The sequence below is a fragment of the Aotus nancymaae genome, unplaced genomic scaffold, assembly GCF_030222135.1.
Source record: "Aotus nancymaae isolate 86718 unplaced genomic scaffold, 86718_ANA_hifiasm-v0.15.2.pri h1tg000016l, whole genome shotgun sequence".
Lineage (NCBI taxonomy): Eukaryota > Metazoa > Chordata > Mammalia > Primates > Aotidae > Aotus > Aotus nancymaae.
In genome coordinates, this window is record NW_026988428.1 from 25,436,220 (window position 1) to 25,456,039 (window position 19,820).

The following is a 19,820-nucleotide window of genomic DNA, read 5'->3' on the forward strand; positions in this document are numbered from 1 at the left end:
TCCTGCTTTTTTCATACAAAGAAGAAACAGAAAAATGAATTTCAATAGTGACAGCCCAAGTGTTTCTTTTTCAGCAGTAGCCCTCTCTCCCTTTTCAGCTTCTTCTCTTTGCTGCTCCTTTTGATTCTACAAAAGACCTTGCCCAGGTTACCATTGGGATCAAGAAAATTAGGAAATCTTGCATAGAGGCGAGAAATGGCAAATGGGCATTCTAGCCTGTGGGATTATCTACATTATTGTAGAGGAAGGCGTCTTATGCCTCTTTGGGAAGAAAATTCCACAAGAGCAGCAGGAAGAGACTGTAATCTCATGACAGCCTGCTTGGGCTTTCCCATTATTTGTAATATAAATTCTCATATAAAGTAGACATTGGTATTTTTAAACTATTATCTGCCACTGTTTCTTGATTTTGTGCCCATGCCTGGGTGTCAACCTTCTCTGGGTCTTTAATTTCAAACCCTATGTCCCTGTATTTGGGAATCTCCCCCAAATTATGAATAACTTTCTTCTTTGGGCCTGACCCAAAGTTGACTGTATTAAATGCCACAAAATGAAAATGTCTGGATACCAAAGAGAGAAATAAGTCAAATGGTTAAACATTAAATTCCCTATTAAAAATAATTCTTATATCATTGTTATCAGTTTTGTATCTGAACATGGGAAACTACGTGTTGAAACCATACTGGGCCCCGAGGTGGTATTTTGATTCATGTTGGGGCACATAAACTAAAAGGACTGCCATAGTTTTCAGTTTAGTCTCTGCAGGAATATCTGGGCATCTACTATAGCCCCTGGAGGGAGGGTCCTTGCCCTTTCCACTCCATCCCAGAGCTCTGAGTGCAAATGTTGTGGCCGATAATAAAAACTACCAGATCCCCTGCAGGAATAATTGTATTAGCCCATGTGTAGACAAGGGCACAGTCTTAGATGCTTCAACAAAGGGATAGACCTTATTTTTTATTTTTAGTTTTTTGAGACAGAGTCTTGCTTTGTCACCCAGGCTAGAGTACTGTGGTGAAGTCTCTGCTCACTGCAGCCTCTGCTTCCTGGGTTCAAGCAATTCTCCTGCGTTAGCCTCCCGAGTAGTTGGGATTATAGGCACCTGCCACCACGCCCAGCCTGATTTTTGTATTTTTAGTAGAGACAGGGTTTCACCATGTTGGCCAGGCTGGTCTCGAACTCCTTATCTCAAGTGATCCACCTACCTCTACCTCCCAAAGTGTTGGGATTACAGGCCTGAACCACTGAGCCAGGCCAAAGGGATATACTTTAAATAGTTTAGTAAGACATGATTCCATAAGTGATGATGGAATCTCTGAAACAAAAGTGTGGAGTTTTCATATATTACAGAACAGTATTATCCAATCGACATGTAATGTGTAAAATTTAAAATTTTTATGGTGCCATATTTTTTTAAAAGTTAGAAAACAGATGAATTATGTTGCTATTTTATTTAACTACCATGTAAAAATAATATAAATTATATCATTTCAGCATATAATCAATATAAAACTTATTAATGAGTTGTTCCCCTCCAAACTAAACATTCAAAATCTGTTGTGAATTTAATTCTTACAGCTAATCTCAATTTGGACTAGCCAACCTTCAAGGGCTCAGTAGCCACATGTCACTAACGGCAATAAGTTGCTAATCTTGGATGGTGGAGTTATATAGTCCCTGAGAGTAAATATACAGAAATTCTTACATCTCAGGATGCAGTGATCTTTAGCATGACTTGCTTAAAAATAATGGTCACAAATTATTATTCTGTTCTCAAAAGAAGTCATTAAATATCAGGTTGATAGGACAATCAAGCTTCAAAGTTGAGCAGGGATGTATAGTTTTTTCCATAGATCTCCTATAACTTCTTTCAATACTTTGTTCATATTATTTTTACTTTGTTTTGTCTTGGGCTTTAAACCAATCTGATACCAAAACCATGTACTTATTTTTTTTTTCCTAAAATGAGACAGCATTACCTAAGTAATTTCAACTAATTTTTAAAAATGGACCGTAATTATTATTTTTAGATCTGCGTGCCCGTTTTCTTAGATATTATTAAAGAAACAGCTATGGGAGGTGAGAAAGAGCATGTCTATTTCTATTCCAGAAATATTTCAATTGTTGCCCTCATGGTGGATAAGATTATGATCAATTAGTCAGAATGCAAGCTACATGAAACCATGTGATAAATTGTTCCTCAATTAGAAAGTTGGTTTGCCTCCTTATTAACTTGCTGATTTTCCTTCTTCTTCTTCTAGCCTTCCTTCCTGATAGATATTTTTATTGTGGGTATTATAATATCAAACTTACATTTTAATTTTACAGAAAGGGCACATTATAGTAATAAGCTATTGGAAATACACACACACACACACACACACACATGCACACACTTAGATAATACATTGTGGTACAAAAGTTTTGTTAAATAACTGTTTTCATTTTCATTTTAAAATCTCAGTTTGTACCAGGGAGTAACCACTGAACAGTACCTGAATAGAAGTTAACAATGGTTTTAAGTGAAAATATAAATTACCTTTACTATAATTATTTTGCCTTTTGGAAATGCTTAACAAGATTACGGATTTTATTATCCAAGAATAAAATAAAAAATTATGGAATTTATTATCTAACATTGACACATGACATCTCTTGGAGTTGCCTGTCATTGGTGGATGCCTGGATTAATGTTATATTGCTGCATAACACGTTACCACCAGCTTAGTGGCTTAAAACTTAGCTTATTATCTTATAGTTTTGTTGGTTGGAATTCTGGGCAGGATATAACTAGGTTTGCTGTTTGGGGTCCTGTAAGGCTAAAATTAAGGTGTCACCTGGGGCTGGGGTCTTATCTGAGGCTTAGGACCCTCTTCCAAGCTCATGGGGTCATTAGCAGAATTTATTTCCCTGCAGCTGTAGAATGTGTGGATGTTGTGTCTTTAAGACCAGCAGGAAAATTCTCTTATCCTTCAAACCTCCTCTCAGAAAGGGCACATTGCCTTTTAAAGGTTCATCTGGTTAGGTCAAGCCCACCAAGGATAATCACCCTTTTGATTAACTCAAAGTAAACTATTTAGGGCCATTAATTACATCTACAAAATCCCTTTTGCCGTATAACTAAGCTTGGATATAACATCGGGGAGTGGAGATCGTGGAAGATCTTAAATTTTGCCTACCAAATTTTCCACATGCTTTGAACAGCCTCTATTCATTTGATACGTCTTCACATTGTGAGCTCTGTTTTCCAAGGGTAGTTTGGAAAGAAAAAAAAATCTGCATTCTCAGACTCCCTTGTGGCTAAGCTGCAGATGTGTAACTATGGCTTTGTAAGTTGGAGGCAGAAGTGGGACTTACCGTGGAGGTGAACTGTGGGAAGAAACAGATTAAGAATGATTCATTCCTTTTGCTATTGTGGGGGTGGTGGTGGCCGTGGTAACTTCCTGCTCAGACCAGTTCTTTGGTGTGGTTCTGAGGAATGGTTCCGGGGGGAGTAATCTTGAGACTATTCCTCAGCCCACCTAACAATTCTCTGAGCTGTATAATATCTTTCAATAAATTCATTTTCTACCTACCCTAGCTACAGTAATACCACAGTAGATTGTGGTGCTTACAAAATAGCCCCATCTGGTACAACTCCTAATATGCCTTGTATATACTTTATGACTCTGGAGGAAATAATGTCTTTCTAATAAGATGAAATTCAATTAAAGCATTTTCCCTGCTTAGAAAAAATGGCTGTGGTTTATTAAAGGAGCAATTTGATGTCTATTCCTTCTCTATTATTATTTTATTTGCATTTTCTGGAACAGGATTAGTTATAATGTACTTATGTTTTCATAAAACTGATGTGAAAATAATTATGCCTGAATTACATGCATTCCTTAAATATGATCTAGTTATCACCTCATTTAATATTACCTTCTTTCCCTCAATTGCAACAAAGCCATTAAGAGATATAAATAAATCATTATTACTTGATTTTCAGATAGATGCTCTTGCTATTGAGTTTGAGATATTAGAAAATCTTAGTTGACTATAATTTTTCTTGAAATGTTCTTCCCATTAAAGCATTTGACTTTTTTGGTTACTGTTGACTGTTAACAACAAGCTAATTGTTCATGCTAAATAATTGTGAGAAACTCTTTTCTACCTAATTTTCAAAATTCTAAACAAGCTGCATTTTTACTACTCTTGCCATTTTTTTTCTTTAGGTGTATGTTGTATGACTAATTACATTCTAAACTCCAGGGGAAAAGGTATATGAATGCCTGCAGAGTATTTTGTAAACAAATATTGACTAGGCAAAACATACCATATTTTCTTTCCTATGCTTTCAAACTGATTGTATTTTGCTGTTTTTATTTTATGTCTACCATGGTAATATTTTTAATGAGTATCATATGCCCAAACTTCCTTTTTATGGAAAATGACTTATTCCTGATGATAAATAATCTTGTCTTTAAAAACACACACACACACACACACACAAGACACACTCATTATTAAATATTTTGTACCTGAAAGTCAGTCTGTGATTTAGTGCTTAAATTGTTTAATAAATGATAAAATGCTTTGCAGATTGGCCTCAATATAAGGCAAATAGTGATTTTTCAATGATCTTTGTTCAGCTCTAGTGTTTCCTTCATACCAGTAAACTCACACTCTGCTTAACCGAGTTTTGCATCCTGGTACTCCGGCTAGCTCACTGAGCGGCAGTGTGGCATAGCGGATATTCTTTTGGCTTTCAGTTTTCTCATCTCTAAAATGAGGCTGCAGATTCTATGATTCTAAAATTTATCTACAAATGGTCATTATTTATGTAAAGTAATGTTAGTAGCTTTATTAAAGATATCGTTTTTATCATGACATCATTTATCATTATTTTTTCAAATGTAGTTTCTACCGAGAATCTCTACTATTCTACTATGTTTTCTTCTGTCTTATTTTATACTCAGGAAACATTTTAACTAGCGTATGTGTACATATGTGTGTGCATATGTGTACTTTTAGTGCTTTCCCTGTGGAGCTGTGTGAGCGATATCATCAAGCGGATCTTAGGGTTAATGACAGTTGTTTAATACAATTACTATATTTTACAAGTGATCAGTTTCATTTAACAAAGTGCTAGTAAACCACAGGGTTTGCACCATTTTTGAACCAGCTCCAGTCACTAGCCAATTCATAGAAATAAGGGTATATCTCTGGAATGGAGAGAGAAACTTATTTTACCTAAATGTTTCATTGGATGAATATTTCCTGTTCCCAAAGAACATTTTTTTTTTTTTGGATACTTTAATGATTGCCAACATTCTTTTAAATTTTCAATTCCAAATTATTAGGACATTCCATTGACAGGGCTAAGTGTCAGTGGGTCCTGAACTATAAAAAAAGAAATATTCATAAGCTTGGTATTTCCTGAATGTTTAAAAATCCAGGATCATTTATAAGGTAGCATCAATTAGGATTTGTTGGTGGTAAGCAACAGAAATTAACTTTTTACTAAATAAATTGAACTTATTAGAAAGACTGAATAGCTCAGAGAAGTAAAAGAAAAGCTTTAAGAACCAGCCTGGGCTGGGTGCTGTGGCTCATGCCTGTAATCCCAGCACTCTGGGAGGCCAAGGCTGGTTGATCACTTGAAGTCAGGAGTTTGAGTCCAGCCTGGCCAGCATAGCAAAACCCCATCTCTACTAAAAATACAAAAGTTAACTGGGTATGGTGGCACATGCTTGTAATCCCAGCTACTCTGGAGGCTGAGGCAGGAGAATTGCTTGAACCTGGGGGGCAGAGGTTGCAGTGTGTCAAGATCTTGCCACTGCGCTCCAGCCTGGCTGACAGAGTGAGACTCTGTCTCCAAAAAAAAAAAAAGATCCAGACTGAAGAAATGGAAGGAAACAAAGCAGTGCAGGGCATCTAGACGCAGGGATACCAATTATCTTAAGTGTTAAAGATGCACTGGGGATGAACTGGTTCCAAACATTCCAGTTGTGCAAACAGGTGTTCAATCAGTGCCCATTCCGATTCCTTCTTTCTTCTTTCACTATTGGAAGTTAGGAAATAAAAATACTGAATTTCCTAGTCTCCCAGTTAGAGGTGTCTATGGGACACAGTTACAGCCTTTGGCAGAATTTTCCCAACCTACACTTTCTAACTTCTTTTTATCTAGAAGGTAAAAGTGATGCCTCGAGCTGAATGACCAACCTATGACCATTAGAACTATAAGCACATAGTAAAGATGGTGGTGCAGGAAAATAGAAGGGGTGTGCCTCTCTGGTAACATCAATGAGCTGCACACCTGTCCTGGCCTACTGTCCCCAAAATTATTATTTTGGACCTAAAATCCCTTACTCAATTAAGCTGCTGAGTTGTGGTGGTTTTTTGTTTCTGTAATTAAACACAATTTTAACTGACTGTCTTTTTCAAGTTTGTATTCTGATTGACTTAATTTAGGTTATAACTGCAACCCTTGGCCAGGGGAGTCCTGGGTGCTATCGTTTTTATCAGTCTCACTGTGGCAGAAACAGCTAGATGGGCTTCTTGTCCATTTCCTGTATTTGTGAGCATGGTCAGACCACATTTCTAATCTCTTTTTCTCATTAGGTATAGTCATGAGACTGACATCCTGTCCTTAGAATACGAGCAGAAATGATATATGCCAGTTCCTGATGTGCCCTATAGAAATCTTCCCTACATGTTCATATTCTTTTCTGTTTCCAGAAGAACAAATTGAAGACGATTCCTAGATGACATTGCTAATTGTGTTTTGTGATGGAGAAGTTACAAGATGGAAGGAACCAGGGTCTTTGAGTCCTCTGAACTGCTCGAAGGAGAAAAGCCACACCAGAAATACTCATTGGACCTTTATGTGAGCAAGAAATCATTTAAAAAAATGTTTTTGAGGCAACTGAAATTTTGGGCACTATATATTACAGCAACTAGCATTACCTTAACTCATACACCCACTAAGGCTGTGTGAAGTTGGGGGAGAAGGAGCTCCTCTGGAAATATGAAGGTGTCATTACCATAAGAAAGAAAATAAACGATGGGCAGGCAAGCATCACGGCCGTCCACCACAGCAGCCCCTGTAATGATCCACTGGACACCTTATTTGCACATCAATTTATGAGGCATTAATGGGGGCTGTGGTAGCCTGAATAGTGGCCTCCCAAAGATGTCCATGTCCTAATCCCAGAAATCTATAAATATATTACCTTATATGGCAAAGGGGAATTAAGGTAGCAAATAGAATTAAGGTTGCTAATCAGACAATCTTAAAATAAGATTGTTCTGGATTACCCAGATGATATGTAACTATAAGGGACCTTAAAATGGAAGAGAGAGGCAAGGAGGAGGTCAGAGTGATTCCTCATGGGAAGGACTTCCCTGGCCTATTCTAGTTTTGAAAATAGAAAGAAGGCAGCTGCAAGTCAAGGAATGTGCATGGTCTCCAGAAGCTGGAAAAGGCAAGGAAATAGATCCCACCTAGACCCTACAGAAAGGAATGCAGGGCCCGGCGCGGTGGCTCACGCCTGTAATCCCAGCACTTTGGGAGGCTGAGACGGGTGGATCACGAAGTCAAGAGATGGAGACCATCCTGGTCAACATGGTGAAACCCCGTCTCTACTAAAAGTACATAAAATTAGCTGGGCATGGTGGCGCGTTCCTGTAATCCCAGCTACTCAGGAGGCTGAGGCAGGAGAATTGCCTGAACCCAGGAGGCGGAGGTTGCGGTGAGCCGAGATCATGCCATTGCACTCCAGCCTGGGTAACAAGAGCGAAACTCTGTCTCCAAAAAAAAAAAAAGAAAAAAAGAAAGGAATGCAACAATGCAGTGCAGTCCTGCTGGTGTCTTGATTTTAGCCAATACCTTGATTTTAACCTGATAAGACCTGTCACTTCTGGCTTGCAGAACATAAGATGGTACATTTATATTGTTCTAAGCCATTGTGTTTGTGACAATTTGATACAGCAGTATTAGGAAACAAATCCAGGGACCTAGGCATTTAACATTTAATGGGAATATGCCATTAAAGACATGTATCCTTTCTTAAAAGGAGAGAGTGAAGAAAATACACAATTTCAAAATGCACTTAATTGAAGGGTGGAAGTGTGTGGGATGGGAGGGGGTGGGGAATGTTGGAAGTAAGAAACGCAGGGAGAACAAAAAGATTTCCAGGCGGAAGAGTGATCTAGATAAAAGCCCAGAAGTAAGAGAGAAGCTTAAAAATTTATGCAAGTCATTCTAATTAACAAAAAGACAGAATTTGAGAACAGATGATGTTTGAGAGTTGAACAGGGCTAAGATCTCTGGTAAATCCACCAGGAGCTTTGACTTTTTACAGACAATGGAAAGTCCTTGAAGGGTTAGAAAATGAAGAGACATGACTTGATCCATTTTAGAAGGAGTCTGATTTCAATGTGAATGATGTATTAAGGGGATGAATCTCAAAGCAGAAAGGCCATTCAGGAGGTTGCCACAGAACCTTGGGCAAGTGATGGTAGGAATCTGGCATAGCACAATGATAGTAAGAGTGAAAAGTAGATGGATTTCAGAAATAATAGAGTAGAGCCTATAGACTAGATAGTTTCCTTTGCTTGGGCGACAGTGTGAAAGGTGATGTGATTTATCCAGCTAGAAATACAGGAGGAGAAGGAGGTAGGTGTAAGGAGAAAGAGTGGGGAAATAATGTGTTTATGGTTTTACTTTATCATCATCATCCTCATCCTCATCATTGTAACAACACTTACAACAATACGATATCAGCTGAAACTATGCTGTCATGTATGTATCTGTTTATGTGGTCACTGTCAGCAAACTCCACAAGGGCAAAGGACTTCATCTTATTCCCTAGAACCTGGGAACGCTACACACAAGTTCCTTCACTCAATAACATTAGAGGTTCTATTTAGTACCCAAGTACAACCAAGACCTCTCTGGGAATTGCCTGGTGGTTAGCTGGGGCAGGGAGAGCTCATGACACTCAGGAGACAAGAGAAGGCTTACTCACACTCAGCAGGAAGAAGGTCATTCTGTGGTCATAACTTAGTAAACTTCAAAGATGCTGTTTGAAAGGGGTGCTGATGGAATACATTTTAAAAGGATTACTGTCTGTATGCAGTAAAACATGAAGGGGATGTTTTGTTGATTTCAACTTTTTTCTCAAACTGCTGAAAAGCAGCATTGTCTTGTGTGGAGGGGCTGCATTTTCTCATCAGTTTCTAGTGCCTAGAAAAGTGCCTGGAACGTGGTGGGTGCTCAGGCAATATTTGTTTATTTTTGTTCTAAGGACGAATTCTTACGGCACTGTTTTGAGGTTTTAATTATTCTGACTTTAAGAATGAAAAAACAGGCGGAGAAATCCCACAATTCAAATTCGAATCTGTCTGACTACAAAGCCCGTTATTTTAATCATTCTATTACTGCATTTGAGGGATCTATGGAACATCCAAGTGGTAATATCTAGTAGATAATTGAAAATATGGGTCTGAGTTCAAAACAAAGATCTAGCCTATAGATGTGCTTTTCAAAACCATTGGCATTTAAATGGCATTTGGCACTAAGTGAGTAAAATAATGTTACCAAGGAAGTGACTTTCAAAGGTACTGTCTACAGTCAGGAGTAGAATGTTTTTGTTTATAGAGACTCACTACACACACACACACACACACACACACACGCACACACGTGTAGTCTCCTTTTACAATAACTACCCTTATTAAACGTAATAAATTCTGCTGTTTTCAGTTCCATGTTCTTCTAGGCAATTCTATTTCATTTAAAAATGCTGCTTGCAACCCATGAGACTGATTACATGAGCCATCAGTAGGTCATTCTCTGCAGTTTGAAAAGCACTGCCTTTAGTAATCTGTAGTAAAGAAGCCATGGACTGGCAACCCATTCACCCTTTCTGGTGTGGAGATGTGTTCTCTTTGGCATGCTATTTCTGGCACGTAGATATGTTATCCTCAAGCAAATTTTTAAATATCAGAGATTTCAGATGAAAGCCTGAATTTCAGATTCTCTTGAGAAATAGAAAAAATTTTGCTAATGGTGATATTACCTATTGGCTGACACTGGCTGAAGCTGAGAAACAGCTGCTTCCTGCTTTCCATAGACAACCACTCCTTATCTCTCTGACATTGAATACCGGCTGCCATTTAAGATTGTGCTTGTATTTGTTTTCTGTTGTGGTGGTGGTTTTGTTTTTCTAAGAGGAAAGGTATTTCTTTACTATATCAAAGATGGAAAAACTGAAGAGTAAGAGAGCCACATAATTTTTCTTTCCTACCACCTGCTTCATTTATTCATGTTATCTATGGATCTCTGTTATCAATTCGGTTTGTGAGCCACAGTCTAGAGTGTTAAAGAGAGAACCAAAGACGGGAGGCCGGCAATTCCCACAAGAAAAGAGAGAAAAGAGCCCTAGAAAGATACTGAAAAGGAATTCCCGGAGGGTTTACAGAAAATCCATAAGAATAGGACACCAGGGATTAACAGCATCCTGTTTAGGCTTTATGGTATTTTTAATGGAAAAGGCATTTGTTGATCTACTTGGCAAAAACTATCAAAGAAGATTCTCTTCTCTTTAGATGATTCACCTCAGTATCTGACCCCCAATATCAGGAAGATACATAAATAAAGGATTTTAGCAATGGAGACCTGTATTAATGTGCTAAGGCTTAATAAAAATGTTATCATGTCACATTAATAAGGTGAAGGTGAAGGCATGGGCAGATTTGGTGTCTGGTGAGGACCCACTTCTGGTTTATAGATGGCACCTTCTCACTGTGTCCTCACAGGGTAGAAAGTACCAGGGGTCTCTCTTGGGCCTTTTTTATAAGGGCACTAATTTTGTCCATGAGTGTTCCATGATCTAATCAGCTCACAAAAGTTCTACCTCTGAATCTCATCACTTATGGGTTAAAATTTCAACATAAAAATTTGGGGTGTGGGAATCACAAACATTCAGATCATAATAGCATGTAAGATGAGTTGAAGTCCTAGGACAGAGGCTCTGAGAGAAGGAGTTAGTTTGCATAAAAAAATCATTTACAATCAGCATTAACCAAGGGTACTCTTTATAGTGCCTGGAATAATATATCATTTGAATAAATTGGTGGTCTTCGATTTTGATTGCACCACAAAAGAATCAAAAGTTGCTCAAGAATTAACAACTGAATATCACCTTAGACAAATTGCAGGAGGAAAATAAAATAAGCTCTGCTACAATTTTCAAAAAACTAGTAAACTTTTAACACAAAAATAATTTCAAAAGATTTTCACCTTATTATTAGTCTTTTTTGTTTAAAAATAAAGGAAGGAGAAGAAACAAAAAGAAAAGATAGACTATTTTCGCCTAAATGTCATTCTTAGAAGCAGAGAAGTGTTTACTTTTCTTTTGTTCTTTCAAATCCTAGGAGAGCAATACAAGCTGGAGCTTCTCTGCCTTTTCATCTGCCAGGAAACAGCACACAAAGGCAAGGCTTCTCTTAGCAGGGCAGAGACATTTGTTTTCTCTTTTTCTATTCCCTGTTGAGCTGAGCCTTTAAAAAGAAATCTACCCACTGTGCTTCTATTGTGTTGTAAGCCCCATGGCTTATGTTTATTCTTTATATATCACATTTTCCATGTTTTGCCATGTTAGCAAGTTAAAATGAATTCGTATTTTGAAGTGTTCACAAGTGTAAAATCTATAATTCTTTGGTTATGAATAAAGGTTGAGCTGCTAAAATATCATAAAGAGAAATTTGCCTAGAATTAATTTATGTAAAATACTCTGTGTGTTAAGTAGCCAGCCATAGCACATAAACTAATCAAATCTCCAGGACCTGAGATTTTACAATGATTAAGATAATGCTTATAGGTAATACATTATAATGAGAATTTTATTTTCCTATGGAAGATTGGTCAAGTAACAGGAAAAAATTGCCAACATGATATATGGGGCAAAAATGACTTACTAGTATTCGTCAGTCTAAACAGGGTCACTTTCCTACCTCAAAGTCATCAATCAAATAAATCCTTCTTCCCCGTAGAGGGAGATCAACTAGTTTTTAGATGAAGCCTTTCCATTGTGAAGCAGTCAGCCAAGAGGAAAGGAAAGGGTCCAGAAACTGAGAGATGCTTGTACTTAAGTTAAGTTGGCAGAAGAAGACAGAATGAGAGAATGAGGAGCGATGCATGTTTAGAGAACTGAACAAGAGATAAATAAATAGTAGCAGCTGTGGTCTGGATGTGTCCCCTCCAAAATACGGGTGTTAAACCATAATGGGCAATGTAATGGTGTTAAGGGACCTTTAAGAGGTGATTAGGTCAATAAGCATTGTTTCTCTTGTGAACGGGATGAAGGCCCTAATAAAAGAGGCTTCGTTAATGCTTTGGCTCCCTTACCCTTCAGCCTTCCACCATGTGAGGACAACGCATTTCTCCCCTTGAAGGTGCCATCTTGGAAACAGAGCAGAGCTCACCAGATGACCAAATCTGTCAACACCTTGATCTTGGACTTCCTAGCCTCCTGCACTGTGAGAAAATAAATGCCTGTTTTTCACAAATTAGCCAATCTCAAGTATTTTTGTTACAGCATCACAAAACTAAGAGAGTAGGTCTTGTAATTAGAATGGATGTGGCTTTCAATTGCAATAGGGTCTTACTACTTACATAACAATACTATTGATATTTTACATGTATTTTGCATACCTTTCATTTGAGACCTACTCGTGTATTATCCTATATGATCCTCAGAAAAACTTGGTTAGGAAGTAGTGGAAGGATCTATTAATAATAATAATTTTGTTATTATTCTCATTTTCTAGATAAAGGAACCGAGGCTTAGAGACCTGCCCATAGTTGTTTAGTAAGAAAATGCAACATCTGGGTCTAGGGTCCAAATCTATCTCTGCAGTGAAGAGGAACTCATACAAGAGATCTACATAATTACAAATTCTTGGCCTTGCAGTGGAGGTAAGTCTTTTTATCAGCCTTTCAAAGCTGCCTGTAGATACCTAGGCATCTATAGGATTTTATAGAGATCGTTAGGATTTTATTGAACTCCTCATATTTGATGGCACTAATTTTAGCCAATCATGAGATTGTGGTCATGTTTCTGTAACTCTTTATTAACTCAGCAAATATCATAGAGGAAATTAGAAGATATTTAATATATGATTGTTGAATAAATGAAAAGATCAGTGACAATCATAGCAAGATCAATGTATTTCTAGGTCATAGCTAATGAAAAAATATAAAAATCAATGATGTGCTTTTCACATTTTATGATTTTATGGTGACAAGACCTATTTTTTATTACAAAAACCTCAAAGGCCAGACGCTGTTTTCTTTTTCTTAATAATTTAACCTCAAGTAGGGTTGTGGACATGTGGCCAAGACTGTTGCTGCAGGGAAACTTAAGCATAGAGAAAAGGAAATAAAGCAGCAAGGATAATGAGAGTTCAGCCTGGTGGTGAGAAGCACCAGCAGACAGCAGCAGCTATGGCAATGGCAACAGCAGTGGAGTGTCCAGTGGCCACGACTAGGAGGGCTAAAGGCAGCATTGTTCTAGCCAGACTTTTCCTTAGTGTTATTTCAGTTGTGGTTCTGGCCTTCTAAGGGCTTTGTTCCTCCCCATTTTCCAAGGCTCTTTCTCCAGTTATTCTGGCTATTCTGTAAGCCACTTGATATCCTTTTGTTTTAGTTAGGATTCTCCAGAGAAACAACCAATAGAACATGCATATGTACAGAGATCAAGTATTTAGTAGAGGGCATTGGCTCACATGACTGTGGAGTCTGGAAAGTCTCAAGATCTGCAGAACAAGTCGATAAGCTGGAGACCTGAGAGATCCCATGGTGTAGTTCCAGTCTAAAGCCTGGCAGGTGCGGGACCCAGGAAGAACCAATGTTTCTGTTCAAGTTTCAAAAAAGGAAAAAAGTCAATATCTAGTTCAAATGCAGTCAGGAAAGCAGAATTTTCTCTTATTCCAGGGAGGTCAGCCTTTTCATTCTATTTAGACCTTTCTTCAACCAACTGAATGATTGCCACTGAAATCAGGGCAATCTGTTTTACTCAGTCTACCAATTTAAATGTTAACCTCATCTAAAACTACCATTATAGAAACACTCAGAATAATGTTTGACCCAATATCTGGGTACCCAGTAACCCAATCAAGTTGACACATAAAATTAAACATATTTTCAGTAGGTACTTTTCTGCTCCAATTCACTAGAGTTAGTTTCTGTTGCTTGTAAATAAAAAACTTCAGTTGATTAGTTGCACAGATGAATGTTCATATAAAAAATATTTACCAACTGAACATTATGTGTTAATCACTATCCTAGATGTTAAGAATACTGCAGTACAATCAACAAGATATTTGCCTTCCTGGCAATTAAATTTTAGTGAAGAGTAGAAAACAATAAACAAGAAAATAAATGAATGAAATAATGCCAGCCAGTAATAAGTCATATGGGAACAACAATGGCTGGCCTACGGAAGATAATGAAGGAGCAGGGGTGTTCAACTTTGGATTAGAAAGTTAGAAGATCTCTTTGAAAAGATGATATTTGAGCCAAGACCTGCATGCAGATAAAGAAGGCAGATGTGGTACAGTCTAGGAGCAACGCATTCCTGGTGGAGGGAACAGCAAGGCCAAGGTCCTGCAGTGGGGATGAACTTGGTGTGATTCAGCAACAGTAAAAAGGAGAGCGTGGTTACAGCCCAGTGAGGAAAGGGTTAGTAGAACAAGATGAAGTCAGATGTGGAAGAGGTTCAGATTTTATTCTAATTACGATTGGCTGCCATTTGAGTGTTTTAACTAAGGAAGGAAGAGGATCTGATTTGCATTTTGTAAAGATGGCTCTGGTGCTCTGTGGAGAATAGATTATAAAATGGCAGGAGTGTAAGCCTGCAGAACTGTTGGGTTCCTGTTACAGGAGTCCAGGTGAGAAAAGACAAAGGATTTTTTTTTCAAGGCCTCTAAGTTGTGCTAGATGGGGAAGTTTAGCAGAGATGAGGTGAAAAAAGCATATGCCTTGAGCTGCTTATCTTATGCCTCTAGAAAAACAGTTTATATTAATCAAGGGCACCATGAGCCAGGGCCACCATGTAAATGCTTGAGTAAACACTTCCATTTCCAATCGAGAAGGTCAAAGCAGTTTCTGTGTTCAATTTTGTGTGATTTTCCATTCCATTCAGCTGAAAAGAATAAGCTGACAGGCATCACTGCTCAATTTTTCAGCTTTGTGTTGAAGAGAAATAAAACGTTATGCCCAAAAAAGCAAAATTCATTTTCCTTACACTGATATATTTTCTTTGTTTATTCAAGGACTCATGACAAAGAATGTTTGCTTGAGATAATAAAAATATAGGCCAGTACAAAGTCATTGTACAAACTGTTCTCTTAATCTAGATTATTTATGTATGAATGTATAGTTCTGTTTTGTGTATATTTAAACAAGCCAGATATTTTGGAAACATGGTGCCTAGTGTTCCTTTAAAGAACTTAAGTTCTTTGCTATCAACACAGTAAAATCAATAAAAATTTATCAACATCAAATACTGATTACATATCACTATTTATTGACTCTATTTATACCTCTGAAACTATTTCTAATTTTAAATAAAATTAGAACATACAAGAACAGTTTATGTAACAGTTCAATGAGAAGTGTTCTAATTTTGCCTTTCACAACAACATGGACATTTTTGTCCTTTACAAATTCCTGATAGGGAAGATAATGGGTAACTAGAGTTCATCTAATTAATAAATTGACTCACTTTAGTCATCTCCACATACAACTGATTTGACTTTTAAATGAAATGATTCGTAAGATTAGTCAAATAATTGTCAATTCAGGTAACATTCTTGTTCAGTCCTCTTTGAATAAATAATTTCCTGTCTTTATTAATTATGAAAGAAGATGTATTTTTGAATTTAGCTATACCAAATGTCATTTTAAATTCACCTTACATGGATAAGACCTTATGGAATCAAGTTTTAATTGATCGTAGTGGAAATACTGGCAACATTAACTTGATCTTAGGCAAAAGATTAAAGCTGAGCAATCAAAAGATAAGATCTAGGTATCAGTAATGGAACGTGGTGAAACTTTTATGGAAAATCTACTCTATGTTTGACATTGTGCCAGGCCCATTAAGTATGTAAGCTCATCAGTTTCAGACAAGGGTCATGCAAGGAAGGGTATTTCACCTGTAGGTAAGAAAGCTCCAAATATGATATGTTTAATAGGTAGTTAAATCAAGACTATGTTTAGGCTCGGTGTGGTAGCTCATGCCTGTAATCTCAGCACTTTGGGAGGCTGAGGCAGGTGAATCACTTGAGCCCAGGAGTTCAAGACCAGCCTGGGCAACATGGCAAAACCCTGTCTCTGAAAAAAAAATAAAGTGCAAAATTAGCCAGGTGTGGTAGTGCATGCCTATGGTCCCAGCTACTGGGAAGGCTGAGCTGGGAGGCCTGAGCCTGAGGAGGTCAAGGCTGCAGTGAGCCATGATCACCTCACTGTACTCCAGCCTGGGTGACAGAGTAAGACCCTATTTAAGAAAAAAAAAATCTATGTGTATTCAGCTCCAAATAGTTTGTGTTTTTTACTTATTCTTCTTAATTATCTTTCAATGTTTCCTAAAGTGATGTTAGTTTTTCCATTCATTCTATTTAACCTCTATTCTAGTTATAACCCCTACACCATAGATAAGTTTATCAGATCCTTAAAAAGACTTTTTTTCTTTTGGTTATAAAGTGATATATACTCACAGAAAACTTGGGGAAAACAAAGGAATTAAAAAAATCACATATGTTCTTAGCTACATAAAAATTATGTCGCTCTGTATTAGTCCATTCTCATGCTGCTAATAAAGACATACCCAAGACTGGGTAATTTATAAAGGAAAGAGGTTTGCTTGACTCATGGTTTCTCAGGAATGGGGAGGCCTCAGGAAACTTAACAATCATGGTGGAAGGGAATGCAAACACATCCTTCTTCACATGGCAGCAGCAAGAAGTGCTGAGCAAAAGGGGGAAAAACCCCTTATAAAATCATCAGATCTCGTGAGAACTCACTCACTATCACGAGGACAGCATGAGGGTAACCACACCTGGGATTAAATTACCTCCCATCAGGTCCCTCCCACAACACATGGGGATTATGGGAATTACAATTCAAGATGATATTTGTGGGGGAGACACAGCCAAACCATATGAACCTCTATCAATGTTTTGATGTCTTTAATCTTAATCTTCAGTGTTTTTCATATAAAGTTGGGATCATGTTTCACCTCTAGTTTTGTATTCCACTATGCATGTATAATATTGCGCCATTATCTTTTTTGTAGGTTGCTAAATATTCTTTGAATTATTTGAATTCTTTGTGTTACTTACATGATGCAAACCACTCTTTTGAATGAATATATTAGGATATACTTAATCATTCTCCCACATGTGAATATTATAATTTTAATTCTTATTTTTAATCATGTTGTAATAGACATCCCTATTTGCCCATATTTCTGATTATTTGCTAGTCACATTCTTATAAGTAGAATAAGTGTATTTAAAATATACATTTTAAATGGCTTTTGATGCATCTTGCCAGATTTCTCTGGTTGCTCTCTATAAAAGTTTTAACAATTTGTTTCCTTACTAGTCTTCAATGCACTACACTCACAAAGTTATTGCAAATTTGAGAAGCAGAACTGGCATCTAATTATGGTTTTAATTTGAATTTGTAGCTAGTAGTGCAGTTGGATCTTTTTTAATATGTCCATTTGTATTTTGCATTTCTTCTGCAGCTAGGCCCTCCATGTCCTTTGGTTTTTTCCCTGTGAATTTGATATGGAGAATGTTTGTTCCCTCTTTGTTCATTTTTTAAGGGTTTTAATAAGATTGGGATAACCTAGTTTTGAAAGTTTGGTGGAACTCGCCTTGTAAATTTATTTCAGCTCACTTATTCTTTGAATGTAGATTTTTAAATGCTTAGCCAACTTAACAGTTACAATACAAAGTATTTTTTGGCGAGTCAGTATTGGGAGGTTATATTTTTCTAAGGGTTTATCAGTTTCATCTAAGGTTTACATTTTATTGACATAGAGTTGAACACACATTATTTGGTTTTGATGATGGCTCCGTTTTAGGTAGGCTGATCAGTCGCATTGTTGTTGATCGTTTGTTTTATTTTACTTTTTGACTACCAAAAAAAAAAATTATGTTCCAATCAAGTTTCTCTTAAATTATTTCTTTTTTTTTTTTGATATAATATTAAATAGACATTTACCGTGGTGTTTGAGGAAAGAGCTTGTCCCATGCTTTTCTAGAGTACACAGAGGTGGATAGCTCCATCTTTGAGGAACTTGGCTCTGAGGATATGTGGATTATTACTCTGCAACTCTCTCACTCTCAGCAAAGGTGGAGGAGTGCTCCAAGAGTGGTTAGAAACTTGGGCCTTAAATGTAAATTGAAAAAAGCATGTTTTCAACATTATTACTTACGTTATTCAAAGCCTGTACCTCATTTATTTTTACTACTCTGTCTAAAATGGACTGACAATGGAATGAAGTATCTTACTATAATTATCTGTCAATTTCTTTGTGAATCTCTAAAAATTTCTATTTATTTCTAATGGTATAGCATTATATTAATAAGCTCATAAAATTGTGTGGCGACCTAATTTTAAGTTTAGAGGTAAAAGAATGTGCTGGAAGTTTAATAATTTATCTAGAATCCAATAATGACACTTTTTTTTTTTTTAGACAGAGTCTCTATTACTCAGGCTGGAGTGCAGTGGTACAATTATGGCTCACTGCAGCCTCTACCTCCCCACACTCAGGTGAACCTCCCACCTCAGCCTCCTGAGTAGCTGGGACTACAGGCATGTACCACCACACCCATCTAATTTTTATATTTTTTGTAGAGACAGGGTTTCACCGTGTTACCCAGACGGGTCTCAAACTTCTGGGCCCAATTATCTGTATGTCTCGGCCTTCCAAAATGCTGGGATTATAGGCATGGGCCACCGTGCCTGGCCTACCGATAATGATACAATTAAAAGCAATTTCCTCTGAACTTTTGATTCATGCTCTTTCTTATATTTACTTCTCATTGCCCTTGCTACTTTTTAAACTTTTGTTTTACTTTTTGTTTTGTAGGAATTTAAGTAGGTAATTTGTGGACACTGTAAGACATGCTCTTTATTTAGCTACAAGTTCCTTTTATCTAATACTTACTGAAGTGATCAATGCCACCTGGATATACACCGAAGACTTTTTCTGTCTTGCTGCCCATCATTATATCACCCCTAAAATCTTTAAGATTCCTCCTCATTTCCCCCTAACTCAGTCATAGTAAGACTGAACACTCCACCTACATTCTTCTTGCTGATGCCTCCCATCTCCCAGGGTACTCGTCTCCAATATAGATAGGGTTTAGGCTCCCTAGGAGGTGTTAGTAAACATTCTTTTGAGGAGTAGGGGAAAATGCTAGGACTACTAATTATGTTTATTTTTTTAACCTCACCTAAATTGTTTTTTGTTTATGCTTTATAGTGTTTATGATATAATTACAGTAGTACAGGTATAATTTACTAATAAATAAACACCTGCTTATTGAGTGAACTGAATCTGTTGGGGTGTGCTACAGACCTGGTGATTTGTATGCAGGAAGTTTATTGGGGAATGCTCTTAGGATCAGCGCCTCAGGGGTGTCAAAAGGGCAGGATCGCATCATGGTTCTCAACTGGGAGGGTTTGGAACCCCAGGATGTATTCAGTAACATCTGGAGACATACTGGCATCTAGTGGATAGAGACAAGGACAC

The 19,820-nt window shown here is 37.3% G+C and overlaps 1 long non-coding RNA gene across 1 annotated transcript in view; it reads left to right on the forward strand.

Moving 5' to 3' along the window:
* LOC110567207 (uncharacterized) overlaps nucleotides 1–19,820 on the forward strand; it is a 174,116-nt gene that overhangs the window by 48,397 nt on the left and 105,899 nt on the right. Inside the window, exons 2-3 of the long non-coding RNA XR_002477654.2 lie at nucleotides 6,721–6,868; nucleotides 12,817–12,964. This is a non-coding gene — a long non-coding RNA (uncharacterized LOC110567207). The remainder of the gene's footprint in view (nucleotides 1–6,720; nucleotides 6,869–12,816; nucleotides 12,965–19,820) is intronic.